Here is a 20,957-nt window from a genome sequence, read left to right as displayed (position 1 = left end):
ATATAATTCTGCTTAATTTATTTTTATTATTTATTTCACTAATAAAATAAATATTGTATGTATCTATTTTAATAAGGGAAAGGTATCCATATAATTTTACACTTCCTTTAAATATTTATATCAAATTTCATTGGTCATAAGACCATTTTTAAAATTTCTCATTTAAGATTAGAAAAAACATAAATTAAGTCTTAAATTAATACAGAACTTTTTAAAATAATTATTAGTTTTTAAAAAAATGATCGGTTTCAGCTTTCTCTACTCCTACTAGATCAATTCACTTTATCTGAACTAAAATTAGTAATTAATTTTTTAAACATTGTTAACTAATCAAACTTAAAAAAACTAATTAGACTTGATTTTTTACCATATGATTTGTTTTTAATAATTATATTCAGATTTTTTAAAGATTTTAAATTATGATTCTTATATCATCTTTTTTAATTTCATTTACAAATTGTATTGATATAATAATACATCTTATTATATAAAGCTTAGTTTTTAAAATCTAATTTGTTTTTTATATTTAAAATCAAATAAAATATAAAATGAACATTTAAAATACTACTTAAAGTTTTACATATTTATTTTATATTCGCATAAATACACGGACCTAATCTAGTGATTAATAAATCTACACTATATTATTAAGGGAGAAATACACCTAAAACTTCTAACCTTTCTTTTAAGCTTTCCGATTTTTCTTTGTTAATAATGTTGTAAACTTAAAATTCAACTTCTTTTCAGTGTTTGCAACATGTCTTGGGACGGTTGCAAAATTAGACCCCTAACTTGGGTCAATTGCAAGACTAGATCCTTCTTTTTCTCTCTCCAACATTTGTCACTTTCTCCCTACTAAATCCTCGGCCATTCATTATATTCACACAAATGTCATTATTTCTGATTTATTTGAATTTCTTACGAAAATGATTACTACATCCATATCCTCATCTTCTTCTCTTATTTACGGTTGTGCCATCACTATCAATTTTCCAACAACCATGAACAACCAAATTTGAAGCTCTTAATGCTTCGACAACCCAAATTTGTGACCTTAAATAACACACAATGCTATGAGAACTTCAGTTTCTTCCATCTCTTCTACATTTTAATCCAATAAAATTTGTAAATGCGTTCATCTTGTTATATGTTGTGATTCTTGGATAATGATTAAATTAGTGCTGGGTTTCTTCCATGGTGACTAAAGACGACGTCCTCGGTGCTTGACATTGCGAAACAACCACCGTAAGGTTAGTTTCCGGTAGATTTCGTGATTTTTCTTGTGTTTTCTCGAATTTAGACTCCATTTGTTAGTCCAACTGTTATAATATCATGTAAAGTCTACAATGAGGTCAGTTTTGCAATTACAAATTTATCGAGTTTTGAGCCCGTAGACTGAAATTTCAGTCTCCTTAATTTCATTTGAAAAAAAAAATGATTTAGACTACATTATAGTCTTTCCGTTGGACACTTTGTTTGAAGTCTACTAAGGTGTATTTTTGCAATTGACCAAAATCTTGACTTTTTAGTTATGACTGCATGACGAAGTCTTCTTAAGATAATAAAATAGTAGACATCTATAGTGGCCATTTTTGGGTTGACCAAATTATAAAATCATTGACCGTAATATTATTAAAATAAAATTAATTAGTTGACTGCAAAAGAAGTCTACTAATTAAATAAATTAAAATGTTGGTCAACCCCAAAAATGACTACAGCAGACTGCTAACGAAGTCAACGTATCTGGAGACTTCGTACGTAGTCTACGTGGTGTAAGTAAAACTTAGTCAATTGCAAAACTAATCACGAAGAAGTTTACTTTTCCTTGTTGACGAATAGTTGAAGTCTACTTGTTAGACAGAAGTATACTATAAAGTCAATGGGTTGGTCAATTGCAAAAATAACTAGAGTAGACTATAATTAAATTTAACAAGTTGAACTTCCCATTGAAGTCTGTTTTATGTATTTAATTGCAAAACTGACCAAAAATTAACAAAGGAAGACCACAAAATAAATCAACCATTTCTGGTAGACTTCGTCTGCTGTCTGCTTTGTTAAATTGTAATTGCAAAAATAGCCACTGCTGTCTTCTCCAAGGCGCACTTTTTTGACGTACCCTTTCTCTCCAATAATGTAAGCTGCGCCCTCGTAGTTTGTCCTTTCAGATGTGTCAAAATCAATAACCACTGCGACTTTCTTCTCCTCGTCAATGAAGAAACTGCCACCGTCGTAGCAAAAGCGAAAATCAAAACCACAATGTGGCTTCATATCAACTACTAAGAAAAAACTCCACGACACTGCATTGGGCTCAATCATAATTGTAACCCACATCTCCACCACTGTACTATCTTTAGCTTGAGATAATGCCGCGAGTTTCTCGTCTCCAAGAGAAGAGAGAGCTCCAACATCGAAAAGATAGTTCACAAACGGCAGAGGAAGAAACTTTCCAAATCTCTCCGTTGTAAAATCAAAACATAGTAAACAGTCTGGCGGCTCTGGACCTTCCTCCACTATTTTTTCCTTGGAAAAAAAGTAAGTGTTTCCTTTCAAAGACGTGTCACGTTGATAATATTCTATCTCCCAGCATGGAGTGATATCAAGAACTCTTCATGAATTAGAGCTAAAATCATAGATTTTGTACTCAAGAAATCGGTGATGATCATTAAGGTCGTATTGATCCACAAAACTCAAAATTTTGTGGTTACGGTTATTGTCGTATCCGATAGCATAGGCTTTTGCTATAACGTAAGCGCTTTGGGGTTGGATCCACCTGATTTGACCCAAATAAGGGTTCAACACCGCGAGCCTAGCGTTGTCCTCTTTGGTCACACATAACAATAACCCGTCGCATTGAAACACTTTATACATTTCAACTTGATTAAGTAGAACATTACAATCTATCTCCTTTATAGATGTTTCCACTATTAATTCATCTTCGTTGAAGGCTCCATGGAGATCAAATCTCAATGAACAAAGCTTATACTTCTTCATCATGAAGCCCAAGAACTGATGATTTGCCTCTGCTTTACATAGAATCCAATCTTTGGATAAACCGGTCCATCTTTTGCAAGTGGATCTCACTGATCCTAGAGAAGTTATCGGACCTTAGACAATATCTTCTTAACCAAATCCTTTGAAAGATCAGAGATTGTTGACTTGTTGTCATTGTTTCAAAAAAAAAAAAAATATCAGATCGTTCTTTAACTCTTGCCAATCTTTTTTATACATAGCTTCACAATAAGAAAATTAATTGATTGTTAGTTTTAAAATATTTGGATTCTATATTAGAATCTTATTATATAAAGTTGGGCTTTGAAAGTTAGTAATTAACTATATTTTGACATGTGTCAAGTTATCAATCTTAGATTTTGACATTTGTAAAAGTTAATATTTGATCAGAAAAATTTGATTACAACAAAAATAAAATATTTTGTTTTAGAAAATATTAATAATGTAAAAAGATAATTATCCAAAATTATAGAATTTATAAAAAAATACAAAGTCTTTTTAAACAGTTATAAGAGGATTATATATATATATATATATATATATTCAAAAAATTTGAAATTATAATATTATTTACTTTTTTTAATTTTAAGTTATTAATTCTATAAAAATAGAAAAGGGGATTAAAGAAAAATATACAGTTAATTATTAATTTTAAATTTTTTGTAAATGTTCATTTCTATATAAACATAGATCGTCTTATATTTAAATAATTTATTCAAAAACACTGCTTTTAAATTTTTTTTAATTGAGAAATGTTTTTAATGGGAACGTAATTTTTTTTTTTGTAAACCAAAATTTTCTGTTACTCTCTTTTTTTTCAGTTGGAAATATGTAAAATTAATATGTTGACCCAAAAAAGATTAATATATACGTCTTCTTTTCCTAATACGGTATTTTAAAATTTATTATAGTATTTTTAGATTGTTTGATTTAATTTATATTTTCATCTTTGGATTATTTGAGATTCATATATTACCTTTCTTATAATTTTCTATCGTCTTTAACTATGTCAAATTAATTTTCTTTTAATTTCTCAACCTTGATTGGTTGGTCATAAACCCTTCTTTTTTTTGCAAACATAATTGTTACCATTATTTATTCAATACTAAAGGAGATAATGAGTAGAAACACATCAACCTAATGGATGGATAAAATAGACTAATCAAACACAAGCTTACAACTAACATAGATAGATAGATTGGAAAAACATAAATTGTTGTTGATATGTCCTTAGGAGCCAAAGATTGTGACACCCTTGTTTGGTCATCAAAATACACTAATTTTTCGGTCAAGGGTCCTAAGAGAACTTCATGATGGGCAATCTTCCTGGAAGTGATTGTCGAAACTGTGCGAGTAAGGACAAAACACAGAAAATATCATTTATTGATTTGTAGAGCTGGTAAACAAAATTTTAAAGCCTCCCAGACGTAACAAATCAGCCATCGAATATGGGTGGGTCACGGGACAGGAATAGATGTAGGGGTCAGTTAGGAAGGTGGGCCCATGGAATGAGAGTGGACATGGGCCCACTAAGCAAGGTGGGGGTTGAGACATTAAAGAGACAGAGGCTACATCATGGTGTGTCAGAGACATTTCCACAAATACATTGGGAAATTTAACATTAGTTACTATCAAAATACTTTGTGACGTTAGAAAAAGGTTTTTACTTTTATTGGTTGTCGGAACAAGCCATTTTGAGATAGCAAATAGATGTGAACATGTTCTCTCCACACAGGAGGAGGACATAACTAGGTTCTCTCTATGGTGGAGAAGGTTGGACACAAGGTTATCTTCCCAAGAGAGGAGGGTTGAGGATGTTGGACGCAATATTATCTCCCCAAGGGAGGAAGGCGGAGCCAAGGTTCTCTCCATGGTGGAGGAGGTTGGACGCAAGGTTCTCTCCATAAGGGTGGAGCCAAGGTTTTCTCCATGGTGGTCATAAATTATTGTGATGATACATTGATTAGTATATGAACAATTCTTGGGTTCACTCCTAAGGTAAACCCTTTTGTTCACTTCTCATTATTTTAGCCAATGAGAATTTGACATGTCATAATGCATTTAAGAACCTATTCATTCACCTTCTTATACAATAAAGCAAAATCTGTAAAATTAAAAATTTAAAACCGCTTATTTATAAACCCAAGCCAATATATAATTTCATTTTAATTGTAAAATCTAAACCCTAACCATCTCATTTGTAAATCCAAACTGACATATAATTTCATTTTAATTTTAAAATCTAAACCCTAACCATCTCATTTGTAAACCCAAACCGACATATAATTTTATCCTAATTATAAAATCTAAACCCTAATCATCTCATTTGTAAACCCAAACCGACATATAATTTTGTTTTAATTGTAAAATCTAAATCCTAACCACTTCATTTGTAAACCCAAACCGACATATAATTTCGTTTTAATTGTAAAATCTAAACCCTAACCAATTTATTTGTAAATCCAAACCGCTTCATTTGTAAACACAAACCGACATATAATTTTGTTTGAATTGTAAAATCTAAACCCTAATCACCTTATTTGAAAACCCAAACCGACAAATCATTTCATTCTAAACCAAGCCAATATTTAACTTCAAAAAAAATATACAGAATTTGTTTCCTTAATCTATTTTGCTTTTTAATTTAATTTTGATTTATTATTTTAAATAAAATATGTATAGAAGATTCTGATTGGTTGAAAAGGAAGAAGTGAACAAGAAGGTTTACCCTAGGAGTGAACCTAAGTATTTTCCCATATTATGTTATATATTTTTTATTCAAAATATTTTTTGAGCCAACAATTTTAGTAATTAAAAAACTATACATAAGTGAAAGTAAAATAGTTGGTTTATTGTGTTCATATAGACATTTTCTAGGTGGGTGATAAAGAATATATATTTGTAACATAGAGTATATTTAGGTGTAAAAAAAGTACACTTTTAATGGTAACATACATAAAAGATTTGTAAATGAATATAAATCAGTGTATTATAACAAAAATAAAATTTATAAATAAAGTACGATAAATTTGAATATAATTTATAAAACTTTAATCCCGCACATCGGACGGGTCCTCATCTAGTATACATATAAAGGAGAAAATATGACTATTTATAATATTTTAAAAATTTGTTATTATTACACACACAAAAATTATTCATATTAGTCTCACAAAATTTGTTAATTTCCATTTAATATGTTTTCGCTATCTATCCACACATAAGATCGTAAAGATCTAATCTCAATTAGCTTATCTCATCAATTAATATTTTAAAATTTTTATTAATTTTCTACCCTAAGATACAGTACTTATATATTTTACAAAAGGCAATATATGAAAATAAGAAAAGTGTAAACCTTTCTGGTACTGGAATAATATAAAATCATCAACCATTATATAGTAATCTTATTGAAAATTTTAATACTCCATCTTCAACCACACTAATTATAGCCATTACATAAAGATAGTTGATAACTTTTTGTCCATAAATTTGTTAATAGTCTATATTAACATTTTTGATTTGCTTATTTAATTTGTTTTATTTACAACATTAACTCCTAACGATTTTTCTAGAATAATATTTCGTAAAAATTCAATTAAAGGAACTATTTAAATCGACCTAATTTGATATGTTTATTGTCATAAATAGCTTGACAATATGTATACATTTCGATTTTTCCAAAACCCACTCTACGCATTAAATTCTTAATCCCATAAAAATCTCCAAACCTATTTTAATAGATCTTTAGAGACTGTATGATCACAGGCGAATTTGAGTAACAAATTATTACAATCGCAATAATTACTATCTATATATATATTTTTGAAGTATATTTAGGGTTCTACCCTTTTATTTGTATTTATTAACAAAATTGGTCCCTAACAAATTTCCCCAAATATTTAAAACTTAATTTTTTTGAAACCAAAATTTTATTCGGATCGTACATAAACGAAATCATTTTAATTTTTACATAAATCTTGGATTACAAATATATGAATAAGTCTCGGTATTAGAAACTACATTTATCTCAATTTTGTTTAAGGAAAACTATAAGATTGAGTATATTGGCTTAACAAATTAACTAAAAAATCGGGAATATAGAAACAAATAAAAAGAATCAATATCAAATCATCCATCATATCTCCAAACATAGGCCTTGATTGGAACAACTGTTAGTGAAGCATTAGCATTATGCAGCATGAGCAGTATGTTGCATAAACTGTATGCTATTATTTATTAACAATGATATGTGATTGGTACAGCTGTTAGCATTTAGACATAAAATTACAAAATTAGACATTTTAAATATACAAATATAGTAAACTCATATGTTAATCGATCATGTACAAATATAGTAAACTCATATACAAATTTGACATTTTGAGTGATTTGTGTGAAACTTACAAATCATATGTTATTCAATCATGTATTTTAAAAAGTCTATTAAAATCTACTGTTATTGAACTGATGATTTAAAAATCTACTTTAAAATCCACTGTTATTCAAAACAGTTTGTAGATTTGGATTTTAATGATTTTTGAGATTCTGGAGGATTTAGGTGGGATTTGTTTAGTTAAAAATAGATAAATCCAAATCTCATGGTTTTATGTGGATTTGAAAGAATTTTACAATAAATCATATCAACTTCCCTAAAATCTTTCAAAATTCCAAATTTCCTAAATCCCATCAAATCTTCCAAGATCATGGTTTCAATACACCTCCCTAGGTGATTAATGAAGGTAAAATTGTATTTTAATAACTTTAAAACCATTATGCTTGGGAAATGCTTCGTTTAGAAGCATTGGGCTGTAGAGCATTTAAAAGCCTTTTATGCTTTCTAAACAAAACGTGATTGGCTTTCTAAAATCTATATGCTCACTTATATAAACTACCAATCAAGGCCATAATCTTCCTTATATATATATATACACATTTTTGGAGATATTTAGCAAATAAATCCTAGAGTTGATACTTATTTAAAAGGAATTCCATTGGCATTAAATTTAAAATTTAAAATTTATATAATGAAAATTAAAACCATGATTTTCATTGGCATAATGAAAATTTAAAACAAAAATTCCTGAAATATCTCATTACTCAATCAAAGACTAATTACAATATCTCATTAAACATTTGTTTTGTAAACTTCCTAAACATTTCCTAAAATATATCCTTAATTCATTACAATATTTAATGCTAAAGTTAGAGGGCAGCTCAAGTAAACACCATCGACATTAGAATATTATCCATATCTAACTGAGTTTATTAAATTACGATTATGTTAAACAAATAAACAGTACTACGATATACCACGGGTTAAGTTCTGAATTTAAAATTTTAAATCGGTAACCTAAATTTTTAAACCGGTAAACCTAAATAATATATAGATATAAGGGATATAAATTTTAAATTTACAAAACATTAGTCAAATCTATAGTGAATCTACTAAAAAATTACATTTTTGTTTTAATTTTAAAAATGTAGTCTCGCGGTGTACCGCTGGTTAAAATCTAGTTGATAAGTAAATTTGTTAATCATAATAGTCATCTCATAATTTTTTAATATTCTGTTGAATAAACTTGTTTATTAATTACTTTCTAATTGAATTATTAAGGAATATATCTATATATATATAATAATTCTTGAAAGGAGAAAAAAAGAACAATATACTGAAGTGAGATGTATATTGGATATGCAAAGAAACAAAAAGATACCTATTTAAAAATAAGGTAAGCATAAGCTTTTGTTATTAGAATCTATATATATAAAGTTCACTTTACTCACTCTTGGTGCTACCACGTCAGTCACTCTTCTATTTAATGAGATTAAATTTTCGAAAATAACCCTGTAACCATTTCCTTTTATTTTGGGTCTAATCTTTTCAGAGGCCCAATTTATATTATTTACAAATATTTTAATTTGCCATCGAAATCAAACCCTTCCCCACAAAACTCCACTCTGTCGTTCTCCGATCTGCGACCTCAAACGTCCTTCCCCTTCTACATTTTTTCATTCTGTCTCACCCAAAGCATAGATATGAAATTAATGTTCGCCACTCCTCCACACCTTTTCACTGCCTTCCCTGTCTTCCATCTCCATAGTAACGATTCCCCTTTCTTAATACGTTTAACACCTACCACTGTTTTTGATCAGGTTGACGAGTCTTTCGGTCTCATTCCGAAAGAGATTTTTAGGTTTTTATATCAACACCCAGATATCAAAAGCTTCAATTTTTCCCAGGACCCATATGTTAGATTCTCTAATTCATGGGTTCAGCGTCACGCGTGATGATCCAAATAAGGGTCTTTCGTTTCTCAGAGATTATTTGCGGAGTCACGGTGCATTTTGTTCTTCCTTGACGTACTGTTCGCTGATTCATAGGTTCGTTGCTAAAGGATTGATGGATAAATGATAATGCTTTAGAGGTTGTAGAGATGATGACGAACAAAAACGTTAACTACCCTTTGATAATTTCGTTTGTAGTGCTGTGGTTTCTGGGTTTTGTAGGATTGGTAAACTGGAACTTGTGTTAGGGTTTTTGCGAGAGTGTTGTGGGTTCAGGAGTTTTAGTGCCGAATCTTGTAACTTATACTATTGTTGTGAGTGTTCTTTGTCAATTGAGTAAGGTTGATGAAGTGAGGAGTTTGGTTAGGAGATTGGAAGATGAAGGATTTGAATTTGACTGCATTTTCTACAGTAACTGGATTCATGCGTGTTTTGAACTATGCAGGACATGGAAATGGTGGAGAAGGGAATAAGTCGAGATGTTGTGGGCTATTCTATACTAATAGATGGGTTATCGAAAGAAGGAAACATCGAGATATCATTGGGGTTATTAGGGAAGATGATAAAGGAAGGAATATAGCCAAATTGGTCACTTTTAAAACTTTATTAAAAAATTACTAACTTACTATGTAACACAATCACAAAAGCATTAAGAAACATTCCTCACACATTTTATTACCTAAAAAAACAAACAAAGAACTACATCCACGTATAGAAAAATACAATAAACAATCAATCCAACGGATGGTGAAAAAATAAAAATAGGCACGAAAAACCACAAAAAACAATTACAGCCATAAATCAACTTATACAATACAATCTATACTTCTGAAATTAAAATAACTGAAAAACAAAACCAAATTTGTAAAGAAACACAACTAATTAAAAAGAAAATTGTAAAACTTCTCACTAGAATATACTTAATGCAAAAAAGCCGAAAAAGCCAAAATCACCATATAAAAACAACTAAAACAAACCAAAGAAATTGAAAACCATATAGAAAGAGAAATTTACCAAACATATAAATAATATACACAGAAAAACACAAAACACATCCTAATCTAACTCCTGCGCGTAGCGCGGACCGAATACTAGTATAAAAATAAAGATCATTTCATTACAGCAATATATGCTTACAATTCAATGCGAGTCTGTGACACAATCAAGCAGCAAAAAAAAAAAACCTTCAATGTTACAAAACTTACGAGAAAAGAAAACAGAACTATCAAGAATTATAACGCAATAACCAAATAAAATTCCGGTATTCCATTTTTTTTATTTTCCAAGTTCCAAACATTTCTCCATCATGTCACCAAATCCTATATACAAACTAAAAGGAAGATATTTTTAAACCCCTAATCATCAAGCATTGAGATATGTATATAAAACTCACCCATTGGGATTTGGGAAGATCATCGACGAAAGTGAGCAACATTATATAAGCTTCATTGGATCATCCTTTTAAGAGAGCAAACCAGCTTGCAATCTCCAGTACTATGACATCAACCATCTCACACCTTACTCCACTTCCTCCCAGGGCCGGCTCAAACTTTTCTTGCACCTTGTGCCAAAATTTTTTTTTTCCTAATGTAAAGATCTTATTTGTAGATTTTCAGAATTTTGGGGTTTTTTTGTCAAAATATGAAACATTGAAGAGCCTAAAAACATTATAATTTTATCCAAAATATTGTGACATGGTGCAAAAGCACTCCTTGCACCTCTCCAGCGCCGGGCCTGCTTCCTCCTCTGTTTCATCTTCCTTCTCACCAACACCGTTGCCTCAGAAACAAGCCGCCACCACCTCCGCAGCTGCCCTCAACGTACGTCACCAAAACGCTCCCTATCTCAATATCTATACATATATAAATGTAGATGAATGCCTACAAATGTCAGATGGAATTTGGCAGAGTCAGAAGAAGGATGAATACATTTTGTATCTTTTCTGATCAGCTCAAATATAACTGTGTAACTAAATAGAAACAAGAATAATATATAACTGATTGGTCTTGTCTAGAGGACATTGCAAAACAAAAACGAAACGGAAACGAATGAAAAGAGATGATAAATAGGCTATCATTATCTGTTGNACCAAATTTGTAAAGAAACACAACTAATTAAAAAGAAAATTGTAAAACTTCTCACTAGAATATACTTAATGCAAAAAAGCCGAAAAAGCCAAAATCACCATATAAAAACAACTAAAACAAACCAAAGAAATTGAAAACCATATAGAAAGAGAAATTTACCAAACATATAAATAATATACACAGAAAAACACAAAACACATCCTAATCTAACTCCTGCGCGTAGCGCGGACCGAATACTAGTATAAAAATAAAGATCATTTCATTACAGCAATATATGCTTACAATTCAATGCGAGTCTGTGACACAATCAAGCAGCAAAAAAAAAAAACCTTCAATGTTACAAAACTTACGAGAAAAGAAAACAGAACTATCAAGAATTATAACGCAATAACCAAATAAAATTCCGGTATTCCATTTTTTTTATTTTCCAAGTTCCAAACATTTCTCCATCATGTCACCAAATCCTATATACAAACTAAAAGGAAGATATTTTTAAACCCCTAATCATCAAGCATTGAGATATGTATATAAAACTCACCCATTGGGATTTGGGAAGATCATCGACGAAAGTGAGCAACATTATATAAGCTTCATTGGATCATCCTTTTAAGAGAGCAAACCAGCTTGCAATCTCCAGTACTATGACATCAACCATCTCACACCTTACTCCACTTCCTCCCAGGGCCGGCTCAAACTTTTCTTGCACCTTGTGCCAAAATTTTTTTTTTCCTAATGTAAAGATCTTATTTGTAGATTTTCAGAATTTTGGGGTTTTTTTGTCAAAATATGAAACATTGAAGAGCCTAAAAACATTATAATTTTATCCAAAATATTGTGACATGGTGCAAAAGCACTCCTTGCACCTCTCCAGCGCCGGGCCTGCTTCCTCCTCTGTTTCATCTTCCTTCTCACCAACACCGTTGCCTCAGAAACAAGCCGCCACCACCTCCGCAGCTGCCCTCAACGTACGTCACCAAAACGCTCCCTATCTCAATATCTATACATATATAAATGTAGATGAATGCCTACAAATGTCAGATGGAATTTGGCAGAGTCAGAAGAAGGATGAATACATTTTGTATCTTTTCTGATCAGCTCAAATATAACTGTGTAACTAAATAGAAACAAGAATAATATATAACTGATTGGTCTTGTCTAGAGGACATTGCAAAACAAAAACGAAACGGAAACGAATGAAAAGAGATGATAAATAGGCTATCATTATCTGTTGGAGATTGGTTTCATGTTAGCTACCGGTTATCTCTAAGTTGGTTTGGACTTGGCCATGAAGCTGTTTGGTCAACAAATCAATTCCGTAAGATCAACAACGCTAATATTGTTTTCCTTATTTTGTATAGACATGATTCGTAAGGATCTGCTTTCTCGAGTATATGTTTGTAAATCTAAGTCATAAAAGTAATATACAGAAAACTTCTGAATCTCTGTTTTTTCATTATCACTATCATAAAACAAGCTATTGATTAATTAATAGAGAGTCTTCTTCTTTGTGCTTGTTAATTGGCCTCCTCTTGTTCTCTTCTTCTCTTTCCTTTTTGACTCGTGCAATTTTCTTTGATCTGAACAAAACTTGGAACATAAGAGCCAATACACAAAAGTGGGCACAATAACTTTTTTTTTTCGAGATATCTTTGTTCTCCAAGGCACACTTTTAAAGTAACCATTCTCTCCAATAATGTAAGCTGCGCCCTCGTAGCAGGTTGTTTTAGATTTGTCAACATCAAAAATCACAGCGACTTTCTTCTCCTCGTCAATGAAGAAACTCCCACCGCCATAGTGAAACTGAAAATCATAACCACAGTGTGGTTCCATATCAAATTTTAAGAAAGGTGAAGGAAGTGACTCAGGTTTTAGTCTTCAGAATGGCTAAGTGTATAGAAGACTCTTGGTAGAAAAGAGGCTTTGCTCTCTTAAGCTAGAGGAAGGAGCACGTGAGGCACACGTGTGACGGTTGACGAGATAAGTCACCATTGACTGAGCTTATAAGCTGATCTTATCTCATTCGAGGAGTTAGAAGAAGTTTGTTACGATCTTGAGTTTGTTAGATCGAGAGAGATAGAGATTGAGTGAGAAAGAGAAAGCTAGAGAGAGATTGTAATCAGTGTGATTAAAAGGTTCTAGTGGATTCCGGAGTAATACCTCCGGCGAGACGTAGCGTTCCGGTTTGGGCGTGAACTCGTTAAACTCGCTGTGTCGTTCTTTCATTTCTTTTCGTTCTGTCTTTCATTCTGTTATTCGTTCTCAAACATTCGATTCGACGACGTTGTGAGTGATCGGAGAGTTATAACCTCACAAATTGGTATCAGAGCTTACGGTTGTTGAGCGGTGGTTGTGAATCGAAGATGTCTGGGGTTCCTATTGCGGTCTTTGATGGTTCCGGCGACTTCTCTTTGTGGAAGACAAGGATTCGAGCACATCTGAGTGTAATCGGATTGAAGGATACGCTTATCGAGAAGTCTCCGGTTCTTCCACTCACGGAAGAAGAAGAACAAGATCCGGAAAAGAAAAAGAAACGTGAATCAGATGAGGTTGCAAGGTTAGAGCGATGCGATAAGGCGAAGAATGTAATCTTTCTCAACGTCGCTGATAAGGGGCTCAGGAATATTGAGCTATGCGATACTGCGGCGGAGGCTTGGGCTACGTTGGACAAGATGTTCCAACCTACATCTCTTCCACATCGGGTTTACTCGCAACTTAATTTCTACACATTCAAGATGCAAGACAGTAAGAAGATTGATGAGAACATTGATGATTTCTTGAAGATTGTAGCGGATCTAAATCATTTGTAGATTGAAGTTTCTGATGAAGTACAGGCTATTATTCTCTTGAGTTCTCTCCCGGCTAGGTTTGATAGTTTGGTTGAGACATTGAAGTATAGTACCGGAAGAGAGAAATTTAGGCTGGATGATGTGATGATAGCTGCGAGAGATAAAGAGAGGGAAGTAGCTCAAACTAGCAAGTCTGTAGGAGAAGGTTATTTTGCTCGAGGTAGATCAGAAGCAAATAACAATGGATCTAAGAATAAAGGAAGGTCTCGATCTAAGTCTAGAGAAGGTAAAAGAGTTTGTTGGATCTGTGGTAAGGAGGGACACTTCAAGAAACAATGTTATAAGTGGATTGAAAAGAATAAAGGAAAGTCTACTGGATCTGAAAAGGGAGAACTTAGCTTGGCTAAAGCTGGAACAGGTTCAGATCATGCGATGCTCTTGATGGCTGAAGAGACTGCGTTGAGTGTATTGGGAAATTCTGAGGAATGGGTTCTTGATACAGCTTGCTCATTTCACATTACCCCGAGAAGAGACTGGTTTCATGAGTTTAAGGAACTTGATGCAGGGCTTGTGAAAATGGGTAATAATTCATATTCTCAAGTGAAGGGAATTGGTAGTGTCAGGATAAGGAATGATGATGGTACACACGTTGTCTTGACGGAAGTAAGGTACATGCCAACCATCTCTAGGAATCTAATCTCATTGGGAACGCTTGAAGACAGGAGATGCTGGTTCAAGTCACAGAATGGTGTTTTACGAGTGCTAAAGGGTTGTTCAACAATTTTGAAAGGTCAGAAACGAGAAACGCTGTGTATTCTTCAGGGTAAAGCCGAGTCAAGTGAGTCTAATGTCTCGGAGAATTCCAAAGATGAAACCTCTCTATGGCACAGTCGCTTAGGTCATATGAGTCAGAAAGGAATGGATATCCTGGTTAAGAAAGGGTGTTTGGAAAAGGAAGTTATCAGTGAGCTAAAGTTTTGCGAGGACTGTGTGTTTGGTAAGAATCATCGAGTGAGCTTCGCACCTGCACAACATGTAACTAAAGAGAAGCTGGGTTATGTGCATTCGGATTTGTGGGGGTCTCCACATAATTCACCCTCGTTAGGTAACTGTCAATATTTCATCTCTTTTATAGATGATTATTCCATGAAGGTTTGGATATATTTTCTGAAGAAAAAGGATGAGGCGTTTGAGAAGTTTGTTGAATGGAGGACAATGGTAGAGAATCAATCTGAGAGGAAGGTTAAGAAATTAAGAACTGACAATGGCTTGGAGTACTGTAATCATCAATTCGACAAGTTTTGTAAAGATGCAGGAATTGTTAGGCACAAGACGTGTGCTTACACCCCACAACAAAATGGTGTGGCAGAACGTTTGAACAGGACTATTATGGATAAGGTGAGGAGCATGTTGAGTGAAAGTGGTCTAGAGAAGAGATTTTGGGCAGAAGCAGCTGCAACTGCAGTTTACCTGATCAATAGATCACCTTCTACAGCTATTGATTTGCCTTGCCTGAGGAGAAGTGGACTTCTGTGATACCAGATCTAAGTAAGCTGAGGAGATTTGGTTGCTTAGCTTATGTACATGCTGATCAAGGTAAACTGAACCCGAGAGCTAAGAAAGGAATTTTTCTTAGTTATCCTGAAGGGGTTAAGGGTTTTAAAGTGTGGCTTCTGGAGGAGAGTAAATGTGTGATCAGTCGTAATGTGGTGTTCAGGGAAGAGATCATGTATAAAGATCTTAAGAATGGTACTACAGTCGTACCATATGGGACTGAACTCGAGTTTGTCGAAGATAGGTCAGATGATACTGACCAAGGTGGAGCAGAACGAGTTATTAATATTCAAGGTGGAGCTTCTCTTGGTTCAGTTCCGAGTACTGGTGAAACAGGTCAGACTGACAGCAAAGAGGATCAACGAGTGAGTCAAGAAGAGGTAGACTCAGAAGAAGATGGTGAAGATCTAAGTGATTACCAATTGGTAAGGGACAGAGGAAGAAGGGTAATCAAGTTTAATAAGAAGTATAATGAGTCGAATATGGTAGGTTATGCCTATTATACAGAAGACGGTGGTAAAGTAGAGCCTAAATCTTATCAAGAGGCACTCACAGACCCGGATTGGGAGTTCTAGAATGAAGCGATGAAAGAAGAGATGAAGTCTATGAAGAAGAATCATACCTGGGATCTCGGAGACAAACCAGCGAACAAGAATGTGATTGGATGCAGATGGGTGTTTACCAGGAAAGCTGGAATACCTGGTGTAGAAGCTCCAAGGTTTAAAGCCAGGCTAGTGGCAAAGGGTTTCACACAGAGAGAAAGGATAGATTATACAGAGATTTTTTCACCGGTTGTCAAACATGTCTCCATCAGGTACATTTTGTCAATGGTTGCACAGTTTGATTTGGAATTACAACAGATGGATGTAAAGACTGCTTTCCTGCACGGTTTTCTGGATGAGGAGATCGTGATGGCTCAGCCTAAAGGTTTTGTAGATCAAGGCTGTCCAGAAAAGGTATGTTTTCTCAAAAGTTCTCTTTATGGTTTGAAGCAATCGCCTAGGCAGTGGAATCTTAGGTTTGATGAGTTCATGCGGAAGGTTGGTTTTGAAAGAAGTGCTTATGATAGTTGCGTGTATTGGAAGTTGCTAGAGAATGATACACGCATCTATTTGTTGCCATATGTCGATGACATATTGATTGCTTCGGTAGACAAGGCTCAAGTGTGTGAGTTGAAGAAGTTGTTAAGTGAGGAATTTGAAATGAAGGATTTAGGAGATGCTAAGAAGATCTTGAGGATGGAGATTTCTAGAGATCGAACTGCAGGAACTTTGACGTTGTCTCAAGAGGGCTATGTTAAGAAGGTGTTGAGAACCTTTAAGATGGATCAGTCAAAGGCAGTAGCTACTCCAATGAGAGTTCATTTCCAGTTAAGGACAGCTACTGATAAGGAGTACGAAGATCAGTTTGCTAGGATGAAGGTTTTTCCTTATGCGAACACGGTTGGTAGTGTGATGTATTCCATGATAGGTACCTGACCTGATCTTGCTTATCCAGTGGGTGTTATAAGTCGTTTTATGAGTCGTCCCTTGAAGGAGCACTGGCAAGCAGTTAAATGGGCTCTGAGATATATGAGGAGAACAGAGAGAAAGAAACTCTGTTATAGGAAGAATGAAGATTTTCTATTAAGAGGCTATTGTGATTCAGTTATGCCAACAATGGTGATAATAGGAGATCAATTTCTGGGTATGTGTTCACAGCAGGTGGTAACTCGATAAGTTGGAAGTCGAGATTACAAAAGGTAGTTGCCATCTCGTCGACCGAAGTAGAATATATGGCGTTGACAGAGGCTGTGAAAGAGGCTATATGGCTGAAGGGCTTGGCGGAAGAACTTGGTTTTCCTCAAGGTGCAGTGGAGGTGCATTGTGATTCTCAAAGTGCTATTGCTCTTGCAAAGAACTCGGTGCATCATGAGAAGACTAAGCACATTGACATCAGATTACATTTCATTCGAGATATCATCAACGAGGGTGTTATAAAGCTGGTGAAGATAGCAACGGAGTGTAATCCTGCGGATATTTTCACCAAGGTTCTACCAGTGGACAAGTTTGAGGGAGCGTTACATATGCTCTGGGTTCGTGATAATTGAAGTAATAAGTTGATTAGAGAACTGAGCGGTGAAGTTCAGGGAGGTTGTGGAGCGGTCAAGCTCAAGAACAGGAGTGGTTAAACTCTAAAGATGAAGAGTGGTAAAACTCGAGTACTGGAGGTGGAATCCAGGATCTAGAACAAAGTAATCGTTTTGGAGGCAACCGGAGTCAAGGTGGAGAATTGAAGGAAGTGACTCAGGTTTTAGTCTTCAGAATGGCTAAGTGTATAGAAGACTCTTGGTAGAAAAGAGGCTTTGCTCTCTTAAGCTAGAGGAAGGAGCACGTGAGGCACACGTGTGACGGTTGACGAGATTAGTCACCGTTGACTGAGCTTATAAGCTGATCTTATCTCATTCGAGGAGTTAGAAGAAGTTTGTTACGATCTTGAGTTTGTTAGATCGAGAGAGATAGAGATTGAGTGAGAAAGAGAAAGCTAGAGAGAGATTGTAATCGGTGTGATTAAAAGGTTCTAGTTGATTCCAGAGTAATACCTCCGGCGAGACGTAGCCTTCCGGTTTGGGCGTGAACTCGTTAAACTCGCTGTGTCGTTCTTTCATTTCTCTTTGTTCTGTCTTTCATTCTGTTATTCGTTCTCAAACATTCGATTCGACGACGTTGTGAGTGATCGGAGAGTTATAACCTCACAAAAGGGCTCCATGACACTGCATTGGGCTCAATCGTAGTTGTAACCCAAATCTCCACGTCTAATAATATTCCATCAGGCTGAGATAACACGGCTAGTTTCTCGCCTCCAATAGAAGACAGACCTCCAAGATCGTCAAGAATGTGCCCAATCAGCAGAGGAAGAAACTTTCCAAAGCTCTTTGTTGTAAAATCAAAACATAGTCAACAGCCATGCGGATCTGGATACTTATCACCATCCTCTTCATTCTCTCCGTCTTCTATTTTTTCCTTGGTAAAAAAGTAAGTGTTTCCTTTCAAAAATGCGCAGCGTTGATGAAAGTACTCTATCACCCAGGGGGAGTAGTGATATCAAGAACCCTCCATGAATTAGAGCTCAAATCATAGATTTCGTACTCAATAATTTGCTGCCCAGCCATAAAGTCGTAACACTCGAAAACCCCCAAGATTTTGTGCTTACGGTTTTTGTCGTATCCGACAGCATACCTGTTTCCTATGCTGTAACTGTTTATGGGTTGGATCCACCTGGTTTGACCCAAATAAGGGTTCCAAACCACGAGCCTAGTTTTGTCCTCTTTGGTCACGCATAACAATAACTCGTCGCAGTGAAAAACTTTAGATATCTTGACTTGATTAAGTCGATTATTACTTATCTCCTTTAGAGATGGATCCACGAATTCTTCGTCTTTGTTGTAAAAGAGATCGAACCTCAGTGAACAAAGCTTATCCCTCTTCACCATGAACCCCATAAACTGATGCTTTGCTTCTGCTTTACACAGATACTTTCTTTGGATAAAGCGTTCCATCCTTTGCAAGTGGATCTCACTGCTCCTAGACAAGTTTTCGGAACTCTAGAGAGTATGTCCTCTACCAAATCCTTTGGAAGATTAGAGATCATCGTCATTGTAAAATAATAATCGGCTAGGTTATCTAACTTTGCTTGGCCTAACTTTATTTTATATACCTATTTCTAAACTTCAGAAAAAGTAATATGTAGTTCCTTTTTCCCCCTTTTCTATCATGTAAACAATGGGATCAAATTTTTTGATTTTTTAAGATTCGATTAGGAAATTTTAGACTAATTTTTATCCTATTCGTTTTGGAGATTTTATCTCATTATATCCTTCATGAAATAAATATATATATATATATATTTTTTTTTTGGTGAATATGAACTAAATTATTTTGTCTTTGAAGTGATGGCATCTTTTGTGTTCACAAAACATTTTTTTTTCTTTTCTGATTTGTATAAACTGATTCTTTCCGATTCTTCTTTATACGCTTAAAAATGTCAACCTCCTTTTTCCATGTTTACTACTACTTTCTCATATGCATAAACCTTTGTGTTGCGTTGATGATCTTCGTTACGTATGCGTGTAAGCGGTATGGCGCCATATGGATTTTAGTTTTAGAAAAGGTAAACTTGTGAAAATATACGGTTAAAAAGATTGACTCGTATCTTAGAGATTTAATAAGGTTTGAGCTAGAGATAGTTATTTTAGTCATTAATAACGTCGATTTACTTGGAAAATGTAGTTGATGGATAAAACTTCACAAATCAAAAGCATATGTATATGGATTCTTCCCATGGCTTTTGATAGAATAATGCTGCGGGTATTATTTGCTACTAATTAAAGTGGTCAGCTTGAAGAGATGATCTTTGGCCACCAAGATGAACCCCTTATCATCTTAAAGTAATTAATAGCCTCAAATAATAGGTTCCTCTCGCTCACTCTTCAAATATATAAAACAGTTCGTATATTACAGCAACATTCTTACATTGTGAGTTTGTGACACAATCGAGCAACAAAAAAAACCCTTACAAAACCAACGAGCAGACATAACTGAATAAATCCAGCTGGTATCTCATCATGTCACCAAATCCTACACAAATTAACTAAAAGGGAGATACTTCAAACCCCCTAATGAACAAAACATTGGGATATGTAAAAATCTTACCGTACCCCATTGGGAATTAGATCATCAACGAAACTGACCTAATTGCAATCTCCATTGCTATGGCATCTCACACCTTACTCCACTTGCTCCTCTATTTCATGCTCCTTCTCACCAAAACAAGCCACCACCGCCGCTGCTGCCCTCAACGTCACCAAAACCCTCCCCATCTCAGTATCTACATATATATATATATATATATATATATATACTAGGAGTCGCACATACTTATCTTCATATTTGTTCCATTGGCAATTTTGTTAACTGTTAGATTTTTATCTTTCTGTATTTTGCTTTCTTAATTGGACTTTTTTTATTGATAAAAATGATATAAATTTTTGGGGGAAGAGTATGTATCTTAAGTAATTAAACTACACCCTCATGTATAATGGTTTTATTAAACATGTTTACTTTTTTGAATAACAAAATGTTAAAAAGCTTAGACTGATTCTCTTTTAGGACATGTTGTTTTGCGATGTAACTATTTTGCAATACATTCATGGCGCATTTTGTGATTACAAAACATATGATTTATGTAATATATT

At 34.0% G+C, this 20,957-nt stretch overlaps 2 pseudogenes; both read right to left on the bottom strand.

Annotated features, from left to right (window-relative positions):
* Nucleotides 1-9,111, bottom strand: part of LOC109129090 — a 10,795-nt pseudogene extending 1,684 nt beyond the window's left edge.
* On the bottom strand, nt 12,859-19,360 carry LOC104748354 (annotated as a pseudogene).

Source organism: Camelina sativa, chromosome 15, assembly GCF_000633955.1.
Source record: "Camelina sativa cultivar DH55 chromosome 15, Cs, whole genome shotgun sequence".
NCBI classification, from domain to species: Eukaryota; Viridiplantae; Streptophyta; class Magnoliopsida; order Brassicales; family Brassicaceae; genus Camelina; species Camelina sativa.
Note: the sequence above shows the minus strand (reverse complement) of the source record. Positions and strands in the feature narration are given on the sequence as shown.